Raw genomic sequence first — 27,285 nt, 5'->3', positions numbered from 1 at the left:
AAGGTATGTTTGGAAAATGTGCTTATTCTAGTCCTCTCTTTTCACATTCAACTTAATAGTGGTCAGCTAAATGACTCCTGCACATTTGGCTAAGGGTCCACTTAACCTAAAATTTGATTAGCCTACAATTTAACCATAAAGCTGACTCATAAAATCTTGGTCTGAAGTGGTCTGGTTTGCATCATATTTCCAGACTTCTCTTTCAAACCAAAGTAGCTATAATATATTCACTTAAATTAGAAGAAAGGCGAAGCGTTAATCTGCTGGAGATTTCTTTATTGCTTGTGCATTTCCCACCGAGTTTAGTTGATCAAAGAATATAAGAACAAAGTTATTACTTGCAAAACTCGCTTTTTACTTGGACCACGATGGTACATGTGAGCAGGTGTCTCTAACAGAGTGACATGAGCCAACGTAAATCTTCAATTTAATTCATTTTTATTCCATGGCATAACTTGATAGGATGTTGTAAATATCTCTCTGCGGTTGTTAAAATACACAGTTCCGGCTCTAATCCATGCAAATTTACAGACAAGCTCATCTATATATAATACAGTAGCTCCTCTTCCCCCTGTCCACAATTTTGCTTTCTGGGGTTTCCGTTATCCTCAGGCAGCCACAGCCCAAAAATATTAAATGGAAAATTTCAGAAATAGACAATTCATTAGTTTTTAAATTGCACACCCTTCTGGGTAGCGTGATGAAATCTCATGCTGTCCTGCTCCATCCCGCCCAGGACCGGAAGCATCCCTTTGGCCAGTATGTCCTTCCTGTTAGTCACTTAGCCGGCTCAGGTATCAGACTGACTGTCACGGTACCACAATGCTTGGCTTCAAGTAAATCTTACTTTACCTAATCATGGCCCCAAAGTGCAAGAGTAGTGATGCTGGCAATTCGGATACTCTCTTATTGTGCCTAATTCATAAACTAAACGTTATCATAGGTATGTATGTATAGGAACAAACATCATAGGTATGTAGGGTTTGGTACTATCCACAGTTTCAGGCATCCACTGGGGTCTTGGAACATGTTGCCCCACAGGTAAGGGAGGGTTACTGCATTCTGAAGGGTTTTTTTTTGTTTGTTTGTTTTTTTGTTTGTTTGTTTTTTCGTCTTCTTAGGGCCACACCCTCTGCATATGGAGGTTCCCAGGCTAGGGGTCGAATCAGAGCTGTAGCTGCCAGCCTACACCACAGCCATTGCAACACCAGATCTGAGCTGCGTCTGTGACCTATACCACAGCTCACAGCAATGCCAGATCCTTAACCCACTGAGCAAGGCCAAGGATCGAACTTGCGTCCTCATGGATGCTTGTCAAATTTGTTTCCACTGAGCCACGACGGGAAATCTAGTACTCTGAAGATTTTTTTTTTAAAGATCTAAATCCTAGAACATTTTGCAATGAATGGGCATGCATTAAAAAATAAGAAAAGAAATATAGGAATGGCAACAATGATAAGTCAACAAACGCAGCTACATTAAGAGAGCTTAAAATATCTGAGGTGCTGCAAAGTAATTCTGACAACATGGTTTATTCTTTTTATTTTATGAGTTTATTTTAATCATTTGAAATCCCAGTCCCTGACACTATCATCGTTAAATTTTAGGGAGACCAACCTTTCTGCATCTCTTAATCTTAGCTCTCCTTGGAATAAATGAGAGGCACTGCAAAGGTCTAACGGTAACACTGGATCAAGACTAAAAGGCAATGAAAATACCACACCATTGGCCCCAAGTTGGGTTGAATGGATATATTGTGGTATAAAGAAACATCGGCATTGAAGAGTTCCCATCGTGGCTCAGCGGTTAAGGAACCCGACTAGCATCCATGAGGACGCAGGTTTGATCCCTGGCCTAGCTCAGTGGGTTAAGGATCTGGCGTTGCCATGAGCTATGGTGTAGGTCGCTGACATGGCTCAGATCCTGCATTGCCGTGGCTGTGGTATAGATCAGCAGCTACAGCTCCAACTCGACCCCTAGCCTGGGAACCTCCATATGCCGAGGGTGAGGCCCTAAAAGACAAAAAGACAAAGAAAGAAAAAGAAAGAAAGAAAGAAAGAAAGAAAGAAAGAAAGAAAGAAAGAAAGAAAGAAAGAAAGAAAGAAAGAAAGGAAGGAAGGAAGGAAGGAAGGAAGGAAGAAAGAAAAAGAAACATCAGTATTGAAACTGGAGAGATTTGGCTTCAGATCCTTTATTCTGTGACCTCAGACCAAATAATTTAATCTCCTGCAGCCTTGGTTCCACCATTAATAAAATTGGGATGCTGATAGCACCTGTTTCAAAGAATCACAAGAATTCAATGAAATGCTGCATACAAAAACCTAGCACACATTTTGGCACATATGACATAATAAATGTAACCTACCTTCCTTTCCCCAAATGACCAAAAATTGGTTAAAAAATCTATTATTTCAAATTCAGTAATGGTATACTCTTCATAAGGCGATAAATATGCCTAATTACGTGATAGAATTTCTAAGCATACAAGTGCCAAAGAGATTCTATTTTGGAGCACTAAAACAGATTAGTATGTTAATGATTACAATACACAGATTCGATTCTACAATGAATAGATAACACTTTAATAAAATATATCTTTGCACAAATATGGCAAGCAGAGCCATTTCAGGTCCTCAAAGAGATGTATTGAGAGGAATGTCAGAGGCCACCTTATTATTATCCCTAGAAAAAGGAATTAGATTGCCTCTCTGTAGATTCATAATGCATTATGAAATTCCTCCAACAGTCTAGGTTCTTTCCATTTGCAAATCGGACTCATTGGTATGAAACTAAAACTGAACCGCAAGCTAAAACAGATCAAAACTTTACAAATTCAATTCAAACAATGCACTCCAGCCAGCAACTCCAAAACCATTACTGTGGGTGCAAGGGCCTCTCATTGGCTCCGTGGACACAAGCAAAGACAAGACATCATCTCTGCCCACAAGAAGATGACAGACTACCGAGAGAGACGGATTGGCTCTGAAACCAGACAGACGAGAACGAATGCTATCTATCCTAAAATAAGAATCTTCTGTTTACACGTAAATCAGGCATCACATTTGTAGACAGTTACTGTTTAAATTGGCTGCTGATTTTTTTTCCCCCACTATACTCAAAAGTGAGTTTCATTCATGGACTATGGAACAGCCTTGCTCACGGGCAGGGAAGCAGAAATAGAAAGCCGTATTCTTTTCAAATGAGCTCTCCCGTGTGATTCCCATTTTATTCTTTCTACGCTTAAAGAAAAAGGATCCTTGGGTTGCAGGCTAGATCTGACATCCACACACACCATGGGCCCTAAGCTGAACATCCCCAGCCTGGAAAATGAAACACACGGGTACGTAAAAATGTACCTGGGACAAGTCAGTTAAAGCACAGGCATCACACTGTGTGTGCGCCAGTAACGCGTGACATGTGGCTTTTCTCGAAGTTTTAACTCGCTGATCTTATTGTGATTCGCAGCTTTTAGGCCAGGAGGAATGCTGGCGGATGCGACAGTGGGAGCTCCTTTACAAAAACCATAAAAACAGTTCCTCCTCACCTATGATTCTACTGTCCCATGTGCCAAGGTGAAGCACTTGCTTCCTTGTTGGATGGACAGTAGCCAAGATGAGAGCCTGTCCATATGGTTGCCTAGGAGAACTATAGCTAGGGTAGCCTCAAGAAGCGCTCACCTCTGAAATTGCAACTTCAGTGCAAGGCTCGGAGAAGCAGGGTTTCCGAGTTAACTGGAGGGTGCAGGTGCTTCGTACACTGAGGTTAAGAGAGTGCCATCAGAAGCTAGACAGATAAACCAAATGAACCTATTAAGCGGTTTGAGAAACCCAGCTGCTTTGATAGAGGATTAAAATATACATCGACCACTCGAGTCCATAAACACTGTATGTGTTGAAAAAGAAAGCCCCCCGTTCGCCAACTTATAGAACCAGAGGACGGCAGTGCCCAAAGGGTCTTTTAATTGCGGTCAAGTTGAAATCCTTATCTGATACTTGACCCTCCTCAGCGGGCCCTTTGATCACGGAGCTCTCTAGCCAATCTCCACGGACTTTCTGTGGTAGGGAACTGAGACTTCCTCTGCCTCGGGAGGAGGCATACATTATTGAAGCCTCGGCCAAAATCGGCCTCGTTGAAGCTGTCTTCGGATGAGTGGGGTTCCATCCCTCGCAGCCACACAGAACAAGCTTAATCCCTCTTTCCCTCCATTCACCAGCCTGTCAGCTATCTGATGAAAGCTCATCTGGTTGCCGTAATTCTCTGACTCTGCTTCATGTGCCACAGCTTGGAGTCCTTCCCCTCCCCTTCCTCCTACCTCATTCCAGTTTATGGCCCCTTTAACTGTGGGTCAACCAAAACTCTCATGCCATGGTTTTAAAAGTCAACTGCATGACCACTGCTGCCTTTTGCAAGATGACTATGCTTCTTACTCGCCAACTATGAGGCTGTTTCCTGTTTTGATCACAATAAAACATGATATGCCATGAAAACTACTAAGATGCTTACTGCCTCGGCCATGATGTCATGCCTGTTGGGCCTCGACCCTCTGCTGGTTACTTGGGTCTCATTTAACTCTAGATTTCATTTATAAACGTTTATGAGGTACCTACTCTGCGAAGGATACCGTTAGGGATTGGGAATACCATGGTGAACCCAACGAAGGACCTACTCAGGGAACACACACTCTAGAAGGAAAGACAGAGGTGCTATTATTACAGAAAATTATGATTAAATTACTCTTGTAATTAAAGTAGTCAGTAAGTTCTTAAGAAGAGGGCGTTATAAAGTCCTCTTAGGAGATGTAAAAACCCCAAAAATGCCCCCAGAAGAAGGAAAGACTTTTGTAGAGGACTTTAAAGGGTGAACAGAATTTTTACAGGAAGGTTATTCCAACCAAAGCACGTTCATGCCAAATCCCAGCAGCACGAAAGCATTCGGTGCACACAAGGACACCGCAGGTTGGAGCACAAGGCGCCTGGGGTGGATGGAGCTGAGGAGGAGTCGTGGGTGATGGGCTGGTGGCTGAGGGTCTGGATGAGTTCAGATTTCATTCTTCAGGGTGCCCCGATCCATCCAGGTGTTTGAGCAGAGAAATAAATGATGAGAAATGTTATTGAAAAATCAACCAATGAAAGAATACAGAAAATGAGTTAGAGGGAAGAGAAAGTAGAACACTGCTAGCAGGACCACCAGTTGAGACAGCCTGTTGGGGTCCTTCAGACAAGAGATCAGGAGGTCTGAGCTGAAGGATGGAGAGAAGAGTGGCTATGGATGCAGCCAGGAGGGTAAATTGACAGGCATTAAATGATTGGGTGTTGGGAGTAGGGTTTGAGCCTGGGATTTGTGTAGATGGCGGTCCTCCAGTAGAGAAAAATAGGGGAAAAAATCAGGGAAGATGGAGCTATATTTTTCCAACTCATATAAGGTTCCATTAATAATGATAACTCCTTTGCTAAGTGTAACTCGAGAATAAAATAGTTGGCTCGCACAACATTGTAAATCAACAGTAGTTGGATACAATTTTTTATAGAAAGAAAATACTCACTTTTTGGTATGTACAAAGTATCCAGGTAAAAATATAATACGAAGCTGGAAATTTGAGTGTGGGCAGGAGATATGAGGTGGGCATCATCAGCACAGGAGGCAGGAAGAGGATGTGGCAGAAGGCTGATGATGCCCACCTCATTTCTCCTGCCCACACTCAAATTTCCAGCTTCATATTATATTCTGTCACCTTAGACTCACCACTGACACACTGCCTGTCCCACCAGATTGGTAATTACAAAGCAAGGGACTTACCCTCCAACAGCTATGAAACAAAAACTAAAGGTCAAAATCCATGACTCACCTGGAATAAATCTGTCTCGCCTCCCAGGTTGAATATACCTTGAAGGCGGCATACAAGTCATGAGCATCATTTTCCCTGGACCTGCATCCAGCCACAATGCAGGAAACAGACAGCATTTTAAAGGAACCATTCAGCACGACACAGGTTCTCTGTGTATGAACGGGAGGAGGAGTTCCCGTTTAATGATGACTGAGGAGCAGAAAAAGCAAATCATTATCTAAAACATCCTGGCTCGGCACGACTTTGTCTTCATGGCCCTGTGATGTGAAAAGAACGTTGGTCTATGACTTGCTCGTGAACTAGGAGAATGCAGTAGATACTGGAGTGGAAAAAACAGCACGGTGTCAAAGGCAACAAGAATTGCTGACAGTCGGATAGAGCGGTCTGAACGCCTTGACACCTCGCCTTGATTAAATACTTTTATATGTACTTTTGTTTGTTCTGGGCCCTCAAAGTCTCCATCTCCCCCTGACTGGTTTTACCATAAGATAAAACAATGGAATCAAATACTATATATAAATAGTGGCAGCTTTCAGCCTCACTTTTCATCCTGAGCCTAATAGGCAGAGAGCTTCAGTGAGTTTGCTGGCTTTTCCAAGTGAGTCTAGAGGGGCTTGTTTATCTAAGATCGAATCTTGGGCAAACAGTTCACTACAGCTCTACAAACAAGCTGAAATTATGACCTTCTGCTATTGTTTCTCACAATCCAAGGCTTTGATACAGGCTGTCTGCCCTTTCCAGTATGACTGGATAGGAAGCCACTTTTGTTGGAAATGCGCTAGAAAGATTCGTCATTCATTGTGTGGGTTTGGCTAATTCTGCTGTTTAGGTTTCACTAAGTGTCACAGTGACTCAGAAGAATGCCCTGCAAGGGAATGACAAGTCAGCTGGGTTTTGAAATATAAGGAAGTTGCTTTCACGGGACACCCCTGACAGTGCTAAATATTCCTCCGCTGAGTGAAGTGAACCACCTGTGCCCTATGGAAGCACTGGAGGGACAGACAGACCATTAAGATAGAAAAAAATGGGGGTTGGTACGGCAGCATTGAAAAGAACAAATACCGATGGTGGAGAAAACAGGTTTGGACGTGATGCTACTTGCTTTTTTTCCCTTCCAATGTTTCCTTAACACCAGTTCTATGCTTACACCATGTTGTGCCCAGTTTTCAACAATGGAGCTGCTGTTACTCAATCTTTCTGACAAGGATCAAGTAAAATACCCTGTTCCCAAGCAATATCGCTCAGCAGATTTAAGCATGAGAAGATTGAGTTAGGAGGTTTGGATTTTTAAAAATGAACCATAGTTATGATAGAGTCCATTAACCAATTCTAAATTAAAGTGGAACTGAAATAAAATTATAGTAGAACATGTATAAAAGAACATGTGACATCCACATGGATACCAAATGAATCCATTATACTAAGTACTTTGCCAGTAACAGCGAGTGAATTCATAATGATGGCACACTTGAGATCAAATGAAACTTAAAAATATAAATGTCAAAATATCTACACACGGTTCCCTCTCATAATTTACCTTTTCATTGCGCAGCACATACAAAGTCAAAATGCTTCCAGGTTGAGGATTTTAGTCTAACACTTTTCACTTGTGAACTGGGTTGGATGATTGTGAGTGGAGTTTTATGCAAATCAGAAAGACAGATGACAAATTTCATGGGTTGGTCATGGCAAAGACGGCAAATTTCACAGTAAGTCACAGACTAATGTACAGACACACAACCACAAATACAATCAATTGAACTTCTAAGTAAATGACTCTTCAGGGTTAAAAATGAGTGCCTGAGTGTGCCACAAGGTAATTCCCCAAGACGCACTGAAAACTATATTCTCAAGCAACGAGCCTAGAAAAATCCTTCAGGAAAATACTGCTCTCCTCTGAGTAGCTATACCAATAATCTCAAAATGTTGCTACTATTCTCAAAAATCTAAAGTCATTTAGCATGGCAATAAATAATACAACAAAGAACACATTTTTCTTTTCCTTGAAGGAATGGATGTCAGAACAGATAGAGGGCCCCATACAGTTTTTAAAGTCTCATGGAAAAAGAAAAAGAAAAAAGCCTGTGACATGCTACAACTGGCCAATGTTCAACCAGGCATTGAGAGACAGGTCAACCATTTTCCACTTAGAACACCATTCTGTCTGCCCAATCAAACACCACGTTTTTTTCTAAACCTAGGAGGTCCGTTTCAATATTATGGACATGATATAACTGCTCCTGCCAGCATTACAGATTTTTGCACAGCTGAGTGGAATCCACCAAGGCAATTTACCATAATGGTGGGCACATGTGCACATGGGCACAAAACGCACCCCCCCCACACACACATACCCTGTCATGGCTACAAAAGAAAGGTTTTCACCAAATGCATAGGAAAAAGGTCCTAAATGACAAACTGAAATTTTATTAGGGGGATTCTAGCTAATTTTGAGCCTGCTAATGTCTAAGAGCTAGAAAGATTTCCAGCCACAGAAAACAGTTTTGACAGGACATTTGCTTGCCAATTAAATCCTCAGGAGTATAGCAACAGAGGAGGGCTAAATACAGATAATATAATTTGGCCTGTTGTTTGCACAGCAGTAAATTAGAATCTTGGAAAATAATTGAGTCCACAGATGTTCTTTCGAAACAACAACAGAAAAACATTTTTAAATGCTTTACCGCAGTTATATTCCAAAACAGCCCTTGTGAGCTTCCTCCTGGAAGCATCTGCACAAGACCAAGGTCAGAAGAGCTTAGTGGGAAGAACATATCAGGGGAGGGGAGTTTGTGGAGGCAGAGGGGGCTCAAGGGTCAAGACGGCGGCTTGTTCAGGCACATGGCAGGGCACAAAGAATGGCACCTCTCCGCTTCAACAGCACAGCCCTCTTTGGATCAATCTGGGGCTCAAATGCCCCCTTGGGTAACTCCATCACTTCAGGTGCCTGGTACATTTAATTAAGCTAAGTAGAACGAGAGCCTTCCCTGGGAGTCAGCCTGCTCGCCTGGCCCCGTTGCAGAGAAGGCTGGTCTGAACAGAGCATTGGGAAGTCGAGATTTGGCAATTTTGCAGTTCATCTGTTCAATCAAAGTGGCCAAGGTAGATTATTTTTTTGTCTGAATTATCAAGTTTGGCTGTCTCCGTTGATGAAATGACCCAGATAATTGCCAAATCTCCATTTCACCAGGCTCCACAGCCCAAATATGTCACCCATCTTTGGTGGCTCACATCACTTACCCTGACAGTGTCCCCATTTGCTCAATAAGACGAACGGTGCCCGACATCACATCTCATTTAGAAAGCCATGTGTAACCTTCAGGTGAAATGCATAAATTACTGTGTGTTTAAGCTTTAACAGAGAATACAGTGACAAAGACCAATGCAAATGAGGTTTGAGGTTAAAATCTTACGATGATATTGAATCTATTTAGTCTTTATTTTGCCCTTAGAAATACTGTCTGATTTTTAAGCACTCGTGAGTATGCTGCTTTCCAAAGGAAACATATGGCAAGTGGAAATTCAAAGGCAGGGACCCACCAGCTTTCTAGCAGGAGTGTCTCTGCTGGCAGCTTGTCTGAGGACAAATTGTGGCTTCCACTGCGCTATATTTCTAAAACTGCTTCCTCCCCCCAAAAGACCTAAACACAGACCCGGTGTGAAAGTTCATCGTTATCTACCCAGAGCCGTGACTTCCCCCTATCACACGGACTTTGTTGTGACTTTGTTATGATAGCACTTGGCCTCGAGAGAGTGCCTCCCAAGCTCTTCCAAGGATCAGCATCACCCAGATGGCATCATAGATGCCTTTTGCAAATCCCGCTCCTACATTTTCCTTGACTGCTCCACACACTATTAGTCATTATTGTAGCAGCTTAAGCTAAGCCAAAGGATAGAAATGTGTCTGGAATCTGACTGGCAGGAGCGTCATAAAATAGTGCAGACTGAGTGCGTGCATATGTGTGCGTGTGCGTGTGCCTGTGTGTGTGCGCACACGCAATGCACTCACGCATACGCACGCCCACATACGCATGGGTGCACACACGCACTGCGTATACCCAAATGCATCGGCTTGCATTCTACCTCTCCCGAGGGAGAAGCAGAAATATATTTTCCTCCTGATTAAAAGCTAGGATTGATTCCCATCAGTCATCCAAGCCCTGCCTTCCCCCATCCATCTCTGCCCACAGTGCAGCCAGTGACTCCGCGAGAAGCAGTCAGCAAACTCCTGCAATGCTGACTTGAATTATGGCCTGGCTCCTCCATCAGAAACAGTAGCATTATATCGATTTGAATGGTGGCACATCAAAAGCCAAGGCCCATCGAATACGACGCGTTGCAAAACAACCTGGGAAAAAGGTTTTCTCACTCTCCTCAACTGCTGTCAATTGATCGCTCTTATTGCACGACACACTGCAAGACGCCACCAAACACACATCTGCTTACTGTGGTCTTAAAGAAAGCCAGTCCTATATCAAGGAGGCAATCTGGGCTAATGTACCACGTAGAGGAAAGGCTGGGACTCGGCGGACATTCACTGGCTCGGCCGCACATTTCATTTTCTCTCTGTCCTAAGAGGAAGGCACGCGTCTGTAAACATTTTCAAAGTTTCGAACACTCTGCAGGGGGACTGCCTGTGTTATTATCGATGCAGAGCACGCAGCTTAACATTTGTTTATGCAAACCGTATAATTGGAAACTCTGTCCATTTTCTGCTTGTGCTAAGTATTCTGTGTATAAATACTTTTTCATAGTAGATAAATAGCGTTTTTATTTAGGTCTTATCACCTTCATATTACATATTCATTGATTTCTAAACTGCCTTAAACAGCTCTGTAGCTGGGAAACATTATGAATTCAGCTTTGGCACCTTGGTATTAAATTTGCATAGCAGGTCACGCGTCGCTTGACATACATGCAAAATTGCACTGCGGCTATTTTATTACAAGCCACAAAAGATATTCAGAAACTGCATACAGCATCAAAAATAAATTAAAATGGATCAAAGACCCAATAGGAAGCCACATTTTTTTATTGTTTTGTGATGCCTAAAGCCATTTAGATGTTCTAGTCAATAAACAAAAGTTAGACTAACAATTCTTAGTCTTCCTGGTTTTATATTCTAATTACCAAAGGTTAACACATCTTTCTTTTTTTTAATCCCATCAGGACTGACGTTAGTTGTAGTTAAGAGTTAAATATTAAATTCCCTGTACTATGACGCCTGCAATTACATGCCTACTCTAGACACACATGTGTGTGTTTGTTGCCACAATAAAATTATGTTTTGCTGCAACATATTCAGCATTTGCACTTCTGAGGAGCTATGGCACTTATTAAAGTGGATCGACATCCCTTTACAAATTACCTGTCCTGGTATTTTATGTTCAAATACATTAGCAAAACATCTTTCTAGGCTAAAGCTATGACACATATTCCAAACCAGTTGTAGTCGTATCATTTCTAGATGTTCTAAAATCATGCTCAGTAGACAATGGACCCAGAGCTCTGGGCTGGACTCTGTTGCATCACAGACATAACAGCCCCACCAGATCCTTGTGGACCCAATGACCTCACCTTCTCGGGTATAAAGACTAGTCATCAAATTGCCAAGATTCATAATTGCAGATCTCCCAAAATTAACGCTTTGCTAAAGGGTATGAGAGAGAAGATAAATGTCCCCTGTTGGAGAGGAAAGAGAGAGACTGAAAACATGGAGAGAGAAGAGGGCGCTGCCAATAAGGGAAAATGGGATGGACGATGGCACAGAGAAAGGACTGTGCCTGAGGAGTCTGGGGGCTGGTGCATGGCCCGATCCGGCAGGTGACGTAAAGACAAGACCGTGGTGCCGAACTTTATTCATCTGGAGCAGGAGCTCTCAGCCCAGAATGATGATGCTCTACAGTTAGAGAAGCTCTTTCAACTGCATTTGATTGCATCCCTCAGCTGGCCACGAAATCAAACGGCTCCACTCAAATGGGGAATCACAACGATCAGTAAGTTAAAATCTACGTTATAGTTCCACCCATAAAACTGTTGAGTCATTCACAAATCTTCTAACCTAAGACCAAGGCCTTTGATACACATCACAGACTGGATTCCCACCACATACTTCTCATATAAACCACATCTAGAATGCATCCCCAGGGGGAGGGAGTGGGATGGACTGGGAATCTGGAGTTCAGAGATGCAAAGTATTGCCTTTGGAATGGATAAGCAATGAGATTCTGCTGTATAGCACTGGGAACTATGTCTGGTCACTTATGAAGGAGCATGATAATTGGACAAAAGGAATGTATACATGTATGTGTAACTGGGTCACCTTGCTGTACAGCAGAAAATTGACAGAACCCCGTAAATCAACTATAACGGAAAAAATAAATATCATTACAAAAAATCAAAATAAAATGCATCCCCTCATTTGAGAGTCTTAAAAGTGGACTAGGACCTTAAAGGCACGTAAGAGGCAATCTGAGTGCAAAACCTTTTAGATTTTTATAATTTTTCTTCAATTTCTTTTTGGCCACGCCCGTGGCATACAGAAGTTCCCTGGACCATGGATTCGACCCATGCCACGAAGTGACCCAAGGTGTCTCATCAACACCTATTTTGATTGCATTTCTAATCAACTGAACTTTACTGATACAACAAGCTGAGACTTGTGGGTATGTTGGGTCGGGGGTGAATGTATTTTGCATGTGAGATGGACAGGGATTTTGGGAGCCAGAGATCGGACTGTGGTAGAAACAGTAAGGCCTCCACAAGATGTCATATCACAATCCCAAGAACCTTTGACTATGTCACTTTCCATGGCAAAGGGGACTCTGCAGATAGGATTAAGTTAAGGACCTTGGAATGGGTAGATTGTCCTGAAGAGAGAGGCAGAAGAGTCAGTGTCAGAAAAGACAGTGGGACAGACAAAGCAGAGGCAGAATGGGCTCTGTGAGGATGGAAGCAGAGGCCAGGGAGACAGAGAGGTTTGAAGACAGTGCACGGCTGGCTTTGAAGATGGGTGAAGGGGTTAACAGCCAAGGAAGGCACGTGCCCTCGAGAAGGTAAAAAAGGCAAGAGTCAAATTTCCTCTTAAGCCAGAAAGGAACACGGCCCTGCTGGCACACTGATTTTAGCCCTAAAATTCCCATCTGAGATTTCTGACCTCTAGGAACATAAGAGAATACATTTGTGTTGCTCTGAGCCACTAAGTTTGTGGACCTTTGTGACAGCAGCAATAAGATAACAGAACTGAGTTTTCCCAAAACATTCAGCTTCATTTCACACTCATTTTTCTTGGGTGTATGCAAAACTGAATTAAATAATTACAATACTAAGTACAACAGGCATTAACAGGATTAGGGACAAGAGACACAACTAACCCCCACTTGCCATATATTTCAACTGGTGGGAGCGGAAGCTGCAGGTGTACCGGAAGTTGCCTCTAACTATTACTGGGCCATGGGGGGCTGCAGCCAGCAGATTTCCCACAGGGCTTAGAAAGTGTAGGCTAATCTTGCAAGTTCTCTGTTGGGTGGAGGTTAAGTGAAAGGAGCTGCACGGCATCTGATGTTAGAGCAAAGGTTCATCCCGCTCCTTGCCCTGTTCTTAAAAACACACCATTGCTATATGATACAAACATCTTTGGACTAGTAAAGCGGGAATTTTTAAAGATATATTTAAATTTTTTTTTTCCCATTTCCATTCAGAATACCTGGTACACGCTTGGGGTTAACTGGAGGTGTGCATGTGAAGATAGACAGAGAGAGATGTTAACAACTTGGGTGAAAATACCCACAAGGCCTAGCCCCTGGCCCTTAGACAGAAAGAGTGGTCAGCATCACTCCAGCATATATCAAAATAATAGGGATGTTTCCTGGAGTTTATTCTCCTGAGATGTGGTTGAAGAGTTGGCATGATAACACTGAGAAGCCAAAAGGGAGGCGCATGCTCAAGAAAGCATCTCTTATTGAAAAGAAAGAGAGAGAGTTGTTTCTTTGTCTTGTAAAATGCATCCTTTTCTAAATCTCGTTAAGGTGCTTACCTTAGGAACCTACTGTGTGATCACACAACGCCATGATGTCACACTCAGCTCTCCTCTTACTTTTTCTGCTGGCTCATGGGGCGGATTCCTTCTGGCCTTGCCCTGACTTTCTGATCACCCAGGATGATATGTAGCCAGAGCCACTTTCTCTGGAGTACACTTTTTAAAAAGGAACAAATTAGTTCAAAGTATTATTACAGACCACCGTGTGAAATTCCCACATTCTTAGCAGTTTGAAAAATGTTTAATTTATGTTTATGTATTCTTATTCAAAATGTTAGTTAACAGCCTGTAGGGACCCAGTAATAGGACCTTTTTTCTTTTTTATGTTTATTAGCTACATTAATGACTGTTTCTGCAATTCCACTGCAAAGACTTTCGTTAATGAACGCCAATTAATTCCGAAATGATTTTAAACAAAGGGTGATGAGAATAACCAATCAACCATGACAGTGTAAAGAGCAAGCAAGCTGCTGTGGCCTAAATTTCCTGCGTTGATTATTTGCTGTCAGATGGTATGGTTATTCATCAGGCCTGTCTTCAGCCTCTCTACACATGTGTTAGACTAGAGTATGATGCTCTCAGACAGAGTGGGGGCCACTGATTCCAGGTATCAGTTCCATCCAAGTGCAGGCCTTCACTACTTGTCACCAAATGGGGTATTATCATACAAATGCTGCTGTCTATTCCGTAGGCACTCGAGAGATTTGTGAAGTTGAAATGAGGCTGGAAGTAAAGCCTAGTCCACAGGAATGGTAACTGAGTGGACAGGCTAGATGGTCCTTACTAATGGGCTTATGAGATACTCCATTCATAGTTCAAAAGAGACAGTCTCTTTTCAAATTTAAAAACTAAACATAAATTGTCAAAACCCGTCCTGGAAGTGGTTGCTCCAGTAATTTTCCTAAACCTACTCATTATAATTACATGACAAATGCAGTAGGAATGTAAAATGCTTATACGCACGTATCTCTCTGGAGTTGGCGCATCAGAACATTCAAACCCCAGGTGATCTGAGCCCAACAAAGCCAATCTTCTCAGATTGAAAATATTCAAACGTTTCATTCGAGGCCAGCTTTGGAACTTTAAGAACATCACTCCTGCCCTTCCCTTACCTGGCAAGGTTGATGGACACTAGAATGTATGCAATGCTCCCTTCAAGTCTACAAAGAGCAGTGCCCTAGAGCATGGGCCTTGAGTTAAGGGTCTTCTCCAGCTAGGAGAGCCTTCCTCCTCATCAGGCTGGTCTTAGCCCACCGCACAGCTCTCTTTCCTTAGGTATTTCACTTCTAAATAGGACTCTGATTTTACTTTCTTTTTGAAGGGGTGGCATGAAGCGAGGGACTCAAATTCAAAGTAACTTTACACCAAATGATACCTTATTGCCAGGTGAGGCCAGAAACAGTCATTCAGTTGAAAAGATGGACTCTTTTTGGAAAATCTATCACCCTCCTCTCCTTTGAAAGACAGGCCAATAGGCTTTGGTTCTCACATGTAAATAAAAGAAAGAATTATGACAATATATAGCAAATGATGGCCTTTGCGCAAGTGGCTCGGTCCAGGAGGCCAGAAACAAACGTAGGTTTGAGTCAATTGAAGAAGATATAATGAAAAGATACATATATCAGGCTTCTCTAGAAAGGAATGGTAGAAGAACTAAAAATAGGCATGAAAGCTCATAAATTAAATATCTATTAAATGTACCACCATCAGCGTAAGGACCACTCGCAATCCACACAGGGGATAGACCCCCAGTGTCCCAGGTTCCTGCCCCATCCTAGACAGAGGCACTTATTCCTCTAGCCACTGACAGAGCTGGCTGCAGACTTTTCTCAGTTGAGTCACCTTTCTGGGAGTGGTCCATACCCTCAGAAAGCCCCCCACGCAAAGACACACCCATTCCCCAAGTACAGCCAACACCTAGTAACTAGTTGATGCAGGAGTTTCAAAGCCTGGCATCGGACCTCAATTCAGGACAACTCTGAAGAGTTATTTCACTCTCTAATCTTTCATAAATGTTGGTCCTAAAAACACTGTTCAATGAGCATTTTTCACTGCAGCACTATTCACAATAGCCAAGACATGGAAACAACCTAAATGTCCACTGACAGATGATTGGATTATGAAGATGTGGTGTATATACACAATGGAATACTACTCAGCCATAACAAAGAACAAAATAATGCCATTTGCAGCAACATGGAAGGAACTAGAGACTCTCATACCAAGTGAAGTCAGTCAGAAAGAGAAAGGCAAATACCATATGATATCACTCATATCTAGAATCTAATATATGACACAAATGAAGCTTTCCACAGGAAAAAAGCTCATGGACTTGGAGAACAGACTTCTTGTTGCCAAGGGGGAGGGGAGGGAGTGGGATGGACTGGGAATCTGGGTTAATAGATGCAAACTATTGCATTTGGAGTGGATAAGCAATGAGATCCTACTGTATAGCACAGGGAACCATATCTAGTCACTGGTGATGGAACATGATGGAGGATAATGTGAAAAAAAGAATGTATATCAATGTATAACTGGGTCACTTTGCTGTACAGCAGAAATTGGCAGAACACTGTAAATCAACTATAATTAAAAAAATTTTAAAAACACTGTTCAAAAAACTTCCCACATACAAATTTCCTTCTCAGAGTGAACTTCCTGGGGAAACGGACCTGTGATAGCATTGCTGCAAGTTAATAGCCTCCTTGGTCTTTGTGTACACATACGTAAGTAGAACATGCAGCTACATCTTAGGCTTTATATGTTCATGTATAATATCTATATAGCACTAAAACAAATGTGGCTTTATGTTGCTAGAAATTAATATTACACAATTTTTTAAAATTCAACAAAACATTTTTTAAAAATGATTTTTATTTTTTCCATTCTAGTTGGTTTACAGTATTTGGTCAATTTTCTACTGTTTAGCAAAGTGACCCAGTCATACATACATATGTATATATATTATTTTCCTCACATTATCCTCCATCATGTTCTACCACAAGTGACTAGATCTAGTTCCCTGTGTTATATAGCAGGATCTCATTGCTTAGCCACTCCAAATGCAATAGTTTTTTTTTTGGCTTTTTACCATTTCTTGGGCTGCTCCCGTGGCACATGGAGGTTCCCAGGCTAGAGGTCGAATCGGAGCTGTAGCCACCGGCCTACACCAGAGCCACAGCAATGCAGGATCTGAGCCGTGTCTGCGACCCACACCACAGCTCACGGCAACACCGGATCGTTAACCCACTGAGCAAGGGCAGGGACCAAACCCGCCGCCTCATGGTTCCCAGTCGGATTCGTTAACCACTGAGCCACAACGGGAACTCCCAAATGCAATAGTTTGCATCTATTAACCCAAACCAAAAGTGACCACTTAGGTTTAATTTACGTTAATGGCAACCCCTTCTTTTCTGAACAAAAATAGAAGTATTGAAGGAGCATACAGAAAACCAGGTCAAATTTTCCAAAATATCATATGTGGCCCATGGACTTTGTGAAACAAATTGGTAATGCTGACCAATATACTCTGTTCTAAATGCTTACCTTATTACAATAGAGGGTAATCCCAGGGATTTTGTTTTCTTTGGATTTGTGAGGAAAATCATTTATCCCTTAGAGTAAAAGCAAAAATACTCAGATGAATCATTCTTTGAAACTTTCCAATGCTGAGTTGTAGGCCAAGGTCACAATATGATGACGTTATCTGAACACTTCATTGAACTTTAAGACCCTTATAAATTTAGATGAACATGTGGGGACAGTTTTAATGTTATTTTTTTTTTTAAAAGGAAACCCTTATAAACCTAAATTGCTGTTATCGGATCGAATTCCAATTCTTCTGAGGAATGCTGGTATCACATCTACAAATGAGGCAAGGAAAAACATTTTGGAAAATAAAAACACGTACGGTTTTAGACTGCTATTCCCAAGACTGACTGTTTTTAGGTAAAACAAATGTTTCAGACTTAATTTTATTCATTAATAATTGCCACTGCCTACAGCTGGGATAGACACCAAGTCCAGTTGATTAGTAATGGCTGTGTTGCCATGGCCTCTAAGGCCTCATTCAGACTCACAGGGAATGAGTCCTGCTATCAATTAGTCATATTTGTCATCTCTGCCGGCCAACTCCAACTCACAGGATTTAAGTCTAACCTAGCTGTTATGTACACCGTGCCCTAACTTCTCCTCCTCATTTGGCTTCCTGGCCGATTCCTACTCAGTTCATGATTTAGCGCTTTACTCACATCCTCTGGGAATTTTGCTCTTTTTAAGCCGAGTGACTTCTGGGTTAGTGGCTCCCTGCTTACATCTCATTTTATTCACTTCTATTGCAATCACATGTCTCCCCTCTGTACTATGGGTTTCTGGAGGTGAAAGATGGCATCTACCACAAGATAAGATCCATAGACATAAAATAATCATTTAGTTGAATGAAATGAATTATAGTAGAAAAAATGTATTTCTGTTTTAAAAGCCTACATTTCATACGTTTCATCCACCAGACCCCAAATATATTTGAAGTGCTAGTCAACTAAAAGAAAAGAAGACTTGAGTAAATAATAGCCCATGAGACTAGAAGCACACAGAGAACAATAACTCCATTGTTAATTATTTTTACTTTTTAGGGACATTATCTAGGATTTTTCTTCAAACATACATAGAATGTTTATAGCTCTTAGAACCCCCTGTAAGAAAGTTCAAATTATACTGATCCATTTGGAACAGTCTGATTTAACAAAGGGTTTTAGAAACTGTTTTCGTCAGTTTATGAATTAAAGATCCATTGGAAGCGAGGAAAGGACTGTTGCTGTGTCTGCAGAGTCAAAAGCAAAACAACTTCAAAACTATTCAGAACCTAACTTTCCAGAATATTAGCTAAGGGCTTACCATATACTAGATGCTATTCTAAGCACCTTACAGTGAACCAACTCATTTAATCCCCACAACTTTTTGGGAGGAGGATCTATTATTATTCCTATTTTGTAGACAAGATAGTCTAGAGTCATGGTTGGTTATGGGCTAAATTGTGCCCCCCCCCCTCTAAATTCATATGTTGACATCCTAACCCTTAGTATCACTGTATTTGGAAATAAGTTCTTGAAAGAAGTAATTAAGGTAAAATGAGGTTGTTGGGACAAGCCCTAGTCCAATACAACTGGTGCCTTTATAAGAAGAGGAGATTAGGGAATTCCCAGGTTGCCTAGTGGTTAAGGATCCGGCATTGTCACAGCTGTGGCTCAGGTTTGATTCCTGGTCTGGTAACTGCCACGTGTTGTCAGCATGGGGCGGGGGAAGAGGAGAAGAAAGAAAAGAAAAGAAAGAAAGAAAGAGAGAGAGAGAGAGAGAGAGAGAGAGAGAGAAAGAAAGAAAGAAAGAAAGAAAGAAAGAAAGAAAGAAAGAAAGAAAGAAAGAAAAGTCACCAAAGAAAGAAGAGATTAGAACACAGACACACAGAGAAGGAGGATCATATGAAAACCTCAAAAGAAAACTGCCATCCAAAAGCTAAGAAGCCTCAGAAGAAACCAGCCCTGCAAACACCTTGATCATGGACTTTTAGCCTTTGGAACCATAAGGAAATAAATTACCGCTGTTTAAACCATCCAGTCTGTAGCCCTGGAAAACTTTTACAGACATGAAGTATTTTGCTGGGGGTTACGGAGCTGATAAGGGATTCAAACTCAGGCAGCTTGGCTCCTGAGTGAATGCTATTAACCACTAAGCTCTATTGCCTCTCAGCTGAGATGGTCAGCCACACTCCCTTGAGTGAGGGGGCTGGCAGAGGTCTAATTGTTCTAATGTGATGAAGAAAGAAGGCTGGGTTGAGGGCTGCAAGACCCTAAATCCTGGTCCCTGCCCTCTCGCGTGGCGAAACACATTGTCCCAAGTAAGTCCTTGCTGTTCTTTGGGCCAAATTTCTAAGGACCCTTCCTTCATTCTACATGGTTCAATGAGTCTACAGTCCACGTCTCCAGAGAGCTGGTTGTAAGGACAGGTCCCGCAAGAAACTGAAAGCTTTTACCCAGGGTACCAAATTATCCTTGATTTGCCATCAAGTGATGATACATTCTGACAGTTTAGAGCATCCTCCTTCCCAATTATTCGATTATTATGGCTAAATTGGCCAGGTTCCCTCTTGCCGACCATCCCTCACTGCAAGCTGCGGTCAGTGCAGACAGGCAACCCCTTTCCTCTGAAAGGTCTACGACCCTAGACACTTCTTCTCCGACCTGGGTCACATGACGTCAGGGGCCCATGAGATGAACTGTCAGGCCTGGCTGAGAAAACCAGAGTCTTCCAGTAACATTGTAATTTCATATTTCATCTAGAATTTTATGTGCATAAAGAATACTTTCGAGACTGTACACAATGTCAATCACACACACACCAGAGAGAGAATCGCTTCTTGAGAATTTATAGGTTTCCCCGTGAACAACCAATAGATGCCATTCACCTATAAGGTGACAAATGTCCGAAGGCCATTTCTGAGCAGCCAAGTGTGCTTTACAGCAGCAAATCAACTCAGGGGAGTTATGGATAAAGTTTTCCAAATATGATTGCAAAAAAGTGACTGATAAGATCTGACCACATAACTATGGCATTCTGCTAATGGGTACATATTAAATAGCTAAAGTTGCTTCGGGTACTGAGAGTAAGGGCAAGCCCTCTAGAGGGGGCAGTACGGTCAACATAACCAAAGGACATCATGATTTGCCTCTGGACTCCTCAACAGCCTGTCAGCATCGCTGCTCGAGCCAAGTCAGCTGAATCAACGAACTAGAAAAAGAGAAAAACTCAGTGCCCAGCAGTGGGTCTTGGAAAGCATGCGCGCTTCAACCTTGGGGACGCCCCAACACCCTGGGAGCCCACTGTGAGAATCCCACTCCCCAAATGTCCTTCCATACATACGAACATAGGCCTTAGGCAGGACAACTGTCCACCAGACTGCCCGTATCTGGAAGGCAAGTGTTAACTGACTGGACTGTGTCCCCCCCTTAAATTCATATGTTGAAGCCCTAACCCCAGTACCACAGCATGTGGCTGTCTTTGGAGACAGGGTCTTTACAGCAATGATTAAGTTAAAATGAGGCCTGAATCCACTATCGGTGGTGTCCTTAGAAGAAGAGGAGATTAGGACACAAAGCCCACGATGGGCGACCATGTGAAGCCTCAGGAAGAAGGCGGGCCACTCAAGAGCCAAGGAGAGAAGCCCCAGAAGGCATCAGCTCTGCCTACCCCTTGATCTTGGATTTCTAGCCTTGAGCAGTGCAAGAAAATAAATGTCTGTTGTTTAAGTCCCCCAGTCTGTGGGACTTTGTCATGGCAGCCCAAGCCAACTCATACAGCAAGGAACACTCGAGCCAGTGTTGACTGGGCCCCTACCTAAGTGCTATGCAGGGTGCTAGGTGCTGGGGATACAGTACTAAATAAACTTATCTACACTCCCTGCCCTCAAGGAGTTTACAGGCTATTGGAGAAGAAACATATCTAAAGAGGCATTCAAAATAGAATCTGAGACACGCTTCCACTGGAGTAAGGACAGGGTACCCCAGCGATGGGGGATAGGAGTATGTGGCTTCGGAAGTCTTCCTAGAGAGTGTGAGGTATAGACGGAGGGCAGAAGGCAGTGTGTGAGGAAGTGCCCGGAAAGAAGCTGGCCAGTGCAGCAAGGGCCAGGTAAAAAGGATTTCCAGATGTTTCATCTACATCTTTAGACAATGGGAGGCACTAAAAGCTCAGCCTGGCTGCGAGGTGGAGAAGGCACGGGGGGAGGGGGAAGGACCAGAGGCGAGAAAACCTGGCACAGAAGTCAGGTGGGACATGCTGCTCACCTGGTGTAAGGTGATGGCCAAGGGCTTGGAGCTACCATTCCAAAGCCAATGAGGAAGGGAGGGCTTGATGATGTGTAGGTGAGAGAGCAGCAAGGCGTGGGAGGAAATCTGAGGTGCTGCCAGGTCTCCAGGACTGAGCGTAGCGCCACCAACTGCTCAGTGCTGGTCATGTTGTGTGTGGGGTGCCTGTGATGCCTGGCACAGAGCTGGTATTCAGCACGGGGGGGGGGGGGAGGAGAGAGGGGAGAGCGGGAGAAGGGCGGAAGGTGGTGAGACTTAGCACATGTTAAGTCCAAATTCATTACCCACCTGGTTTCCTTGCACAACTTTAAATGTTTCAGCATCAGCATCTACTGAACCCATTGGCACACCCTCCCTATATCCTGGGTTGTGCAGCAAAGGGAAAACACAACATAGGCAGAGACCAGGAAGTTAGAGACACAGCCTCTGGTTTCACAGCAGGATGAAGTAAAAGGGAAATCGAAGCTTCAGATAATGAGCTCTTGCCTAAGTACCAATATCGTCTTAAGGAGCAAACTAAATATGTAGAAAAGTCTAAATCTCATCAACTAAATGACATTTGAAAATATGCTTTTCAACACCTTTTTTCCTAGTATGAAAGGCACTACTCAATGTTCTGCTGCTCCCACATCAACTCATTGATATGCACCTAATTGACTTTAATTAAAAATAAAGAAACAAGGCTACCACTAGGAGAAAACTTTCGGTTTTTGTAATCTCCCTAAGTTATTTTTAAATGTCAAAAAAAAATTCAAACGCATCCCCAAATGGACGAAATCACAGGTTTTCAAGCAAGCTCTTGGCAAGATTTGTTTTTAAAGAGTCAAAACTGAAACCTGATAATTTGTTCTGTTTTTAAGAAATGGAAACCCTGTGATATAGAGACGGTTACTTACTTACTCGCTCCCCGTTCCAATGAAAATCAACACACACTCTATGAAAACAAAACTGATGACACTATGTCTGAATAAAGTCAGGAACACCACCAACTGCCCCCCCCCCCCGTCATAAGCCACTTCTTCTTGAGAATTAAGAAGTAATTCGAGAGACTGCGTCAATTCTTTAAGTTCCCCAGGTTTCTGTGTATTCCTGCGATGCAGGCACACTTTATTTACCTGCCTATGTATCCATACCTACGTTGTTTTTAAAAGATTTTCGTTCGTTAAAGGAAGGTGTTAAATCAATAGCTACTTAAGTAATACATTACATAATAGCTTTATAGTAAATGCAAAGATAAATAAGGCACAGACCCAGCTCTCCTGCGCATTGTGATGCAAGTAGCATTAGAAGACATGCATGGGGAGTTCCTGTCCTGGCGCAGTGGTTAACGAATCCGACTAGGAACCATGAGGTGGCAGGTTTGATCCCTGCCCCTTGCCGTGAGCTGTGGTGTAGGTTGCAGACACAGCTCGGATCCCGCGTGCTGTGGCTGTGGCGTAGGCCGGTGGCTACAGCTCCGATTCGACCCCTAGCCTGGGAACCTCCATATGCCGTGGGAGCAGCCCAAAGAAATAGCAAAAAGACAAAAAAAAAAAAAAAAAAAAAGGAAGAAGACATGCATGAACCCTAAGTACCCCAATAAAGCGGGCATTCGGTAGGCATCATTAAGCATTGGACAAACATGTACAGGATTCCAGGGGTGGGAATTCTTCCAGGGAAGGGAAATAAAGGAACATTTGCTGAGGTCCTACTGTGCACCAGGTACTCTTAGGCACAATACCACATGGTATTCTCATTCTCAGTTAGAGAAACTGGGGTTGAGAGGGGCTAAGTCACTTGTCTAAATGTCCTCAGCTCAAAGGGTCCAAGGGCTGTTGCACTGGTTCCTGTCTCCTTTTGCTTTAAAAAATGTCCCACTGAGAACACTAACTCATCTGCTCATATGAGCCATACACTCTCAATATTGAGCACAGAGTAGGTGCTCAGTCCCTGTGCCTGGCCCTATTATTCATCACATGTAAACGAAGAGCAACGATTTCACCTCGTTCCTCCATTTTGGCATTACCCCCAATATACAAGAAATTGACAGGCGCTTGGGCCAGGATGGGAACCACTGCAGAAACCCTAACATTTTATTAGCATTTTTATTAGTTATCACAGAACCATTTAGATGTTGCTGAAAATCACAGACTTGAACATTTCCACTGCCCATGTTCTACTGAATTCAACGTTGACAATTTCTGAAATTGAAAAAAAAAATGCATAGATCTGTGGACTTCAAATCTCCTGTGTGTGAGTGCGTGTGTGTGTGTGCACGTGTGCGCATGTGAGAGGGGCAGGGAGGAGAAAAGAGAGGAGGAGAGGGTGAGAATAATAGATCTTCTTACCTGGACACATTGCGCATTAAAGTTCTAAAGGTTTATAAGAAAGTTAAATAGAACAGTAATTTTAAAACGAAAGATAAAGCCATATTTTGGTAGGGATCCGGGAGGGAGCTATGAAGTGAATGGGAAATATTTGGCAGTTTTGAGCATTAAATTCCCAAACCCTTACATACACATGATCATGAGCTCAGAAATGCTTCATATCTACAGCAGTATTTCACCAGAATTGTTGTTATTCATTACAAAAAGAATAACTATTTGTCCAATGGGATTTTAGTCTGCCATTCTAGAATTCAGGGCTCTCATTTAGGTCTTCATAATTCTGAAAACCTCACCCAATATTTAAAAAAAAAAGTTAAACACATAGGGAAAAAAAAATTCACCATTTGTGCTGATTTGTGCTAATCAGGAATGAAACCTTAAAATCTTTATGCAAATGCTTTAGATGATCCTTTGGCACATCTTCCAGTAATTCTTGCCATGGGACAGGCATAACTCACTAGGTTGAAAACGTTCCCCGTTTTGTTTAAATAATGCAAGAAGTAGCGAGTGTTCGAAGGTAATCATTAAATTCCTCTTAGCCACTGGTCAGGATTCTTCTGCCTCCCCCGCTGCCCCCGCCACACACACCCTCTCCCATGGAGTCAGCACCAGGAGCTGAGCTAACCCTGACCTGGCACATCACTCCTCATGGCCCAGGCCTGTGGTTCAGAGTCAACTGGCTCACTTCGGATTTGACTCTGATTTGGGTTTTAACACGTTTAATTTGAACTTAAGCACCTGCTGAAGTGCCTTTAGCTGGAATCGTCTAACCTGGAATCCTGTTCTAAGTTATGCTACTTAAATCAGAAAGGTTTCTAAACATGTATAACATAGATAATGTCCACGGAAAAACAGGTGCTAACATACCTGAGGTTAAAAGAGGGGCAATATTAGTCGAAAAGAAGACACTTCCCTTTGGAGTTTATTGTACGACAATGTGCAGCTGCCATGGCCGGATTTCTACTTCACCAAATAAGTACAACTGCATTTCTCAATCTAGCTACGGGGGTGCTCATTCTGGAAACTGATACTTGCTTACGGAGGTACACTTTCAAACTCGGGAGCTCTGCCCTGACATTCAGAAAATCAAATAGGTGTGTAGATGGCCAGGTATATATTTGCTCTAAGTGCCTAAGTGCTATTTTGATCTTTGTTTTTGGTTTTTTTTTTTTTTTGTCTTTTTTAGGGTCGCATCCACGGCATGTGGAGGTTCCTAGGCTAGGGGTCTAATTGGAGCTATAGCTGCCGACCTACACCACAGCCACAGCAACGCAGGATCTGAGCCGCGTCTACGACCTACACCACAGCTCATGGCACCGCTGGATCCTTAACCCAGTGAGCAAGGCCAGGGATCAAACCTGCAACCTCATGGTTCCTAGTCGGATTCGTTAACCACTGCGCCACGACGGGAACTCCCCTAAGTGCTATTTTGAATGGTTATAGGAGTTTGTGCTCTGAATAGAGGACCCAGGTTAGGAACTGGACTCTGCGTCGTTACCAATTTACTTACAGGTGACCCTTTTATCAAACTTGCTATATCACCTTCTAAAATGTTTTGCAGGAATGTATTACATTGCTCAGCAAAAGCTGTTTGGACTCACATATAACACTGCAGGAATATGCAGCATTTGAAACTAGACATATCAATTCAAAGGCCAACCAAAAGCTTCCTTCATGAGGTACCACTTCACAGTCGTCAGAATGGCCATCATCAGTAAGTCTACAAATAACAAATGCTGGAGGGGGGTGTGGAACAAACGGAACCCTCCTGCACTGTTGGTGGGAATGTCAATTGGTGCAACCACCGTGGAGGTACCAGTATGTAGGTACTCCAGAAAACCATACACAGAACTACCACATGACCCAGCAATCCCACTCCTGGGCAAATATCCAGACAAAAACTTTCCTTGAAAGAGACACATGCACCCCTATGTTCATTGCAGCACTATTCACAATAGCCAAGACATGGAAGCAACCTGAATGATGTCCATTGACAGATGAATGGATTAAGAAGATCTGATATATATAATGGAGTATATATATTTATATATATAATGGAATACGACTCAGCCATAAAAAAGAACAAAATAACGCCATTTGCATCAACATGGATGGAACTAGAGACTCTCATACTAAGTGAAGTAAGTCAGAAAGAGAAAGCCAAATACCATATGATATCACTTATATCTGGAATGTAATATATGGCACAAATGAACCTATCTACAGGAAATGAAACAAACTCATGGACATGGAGAACAGATTTGTGGTTGCCAAGGGGGAGGGGGAGGGAGTGGGATGGACAGGGAGTTTGGGGTTAGTAGAAGCAAACTACTGCATTTGGAGAGGATAAGCAATGAGATCCTGCTCTATAGCACAGGGAACTATATCTAGTCACTTGTGATGGAACACGATGGAGCATACTGTGAGAAAAAGGTGTATCTATATATAATTAATACATGTATAACTGGGTCACGTTGCTGTACAGCAGAAATTGACAGAACATTGTAAATCAACTATAATTTAAAAATTAAAAAATAAAGGAGTAATAATACCAAAAAATAAATCAAAAAAATAAAAACTATTATTGGACATGGCTGAACTCAAAGAAGCCATAATTCTAAGGGTTGACTCTCACCAATTTGAAAGGCTTCTGATCAGTAAGAGCCAATTATATTCATTAATTTTTTTTTTGTCTTTTGTGTTTTTAGGGCCACACCCATGGCACATGGAGGTTCCCACGCTAGGGGTCTAATCAGAGCTGTAGCCTTCACCCTACACCAGAGCCACAGCAACACCAGATCCGAGCCACGTCTGCGACCTACACCACAGCTCATGGCAACACCGGATCCTCAACCCAGTGAGTGAGGCTAGGGATCAAACCCGCAACCTCATGGTTCCTAGTCAGATTTGTTTCCGCTGCACCATGACGGGAACTCCACTTCATTAATTATTTTATAACAATCACGATCCTATTTTTTAAAGATACTCATGTTGCAACAGAAGAAAGGGTGGGGGAAAAACTGTAATTGTAATGTATACATGTAAGGATAACCTGACCCCCTTGCTGTACAGTGGGAAAATAAAAAAATTAAAAAAATTAAAAAAAAAAAAAACAGCTTCCATCACTTCCTCTCCAGTGACAATGCTTTACATTTTGAAGTGCTTTTCAGATCTAGATTG

The 27,285-nt window shown here is 42.5% G+C and overlaps 1 protein-coding gene and 1 long non-coding RNA gene across 13 annotated transcripts in view; one reads left to right on the top strand and one right to left on the bottom strand.

The window, feature by feature from the left end:
• AFF2 (ALF transcription elongation factor 2) overlaps positions 1–27,285 on the bottom strand; it is a 535,022-nt gene that overhangs the window by 273,256 nt on the left and 234,481 nt on the right. The gene's annotated exons all lie outside the window — the stretch shown is intronic.
• LOC146394811 (uncharacterized) lies at positions 1,071–6,564 on the top strand. Its single transcript, XR_014834621.1, has 3 exons — positions 1,071–1,144; positions 2,004–5,567; positions 5,937–6,564. It is a non-coding gene; the product is annotated as an uncharacterized LOC146394811 (long non-coding RNA).

Source organism: Sus scrofa, chromosome X, assembly GCF_054392235.1.
Source record: "Sus scrofa isolate SSC_HxYL_T2T_F1_AM1 chromosome X, Sscrofa_HxYL_maternal_Yorkshire_Landrace_v2.0, whole genome shotgun sequence".
In the NCBI taxonomy this organism is placed as follows: Eukaryota; Metazoa; Chordata; class Mammalia; order Artiodactyla; family Suidae; genus Sus; species Sus scrofa.
Note: the sequence above shows the minus strand (reverse complement) of the source record. Positions and strands in the feature narration are given on the sequence as shown.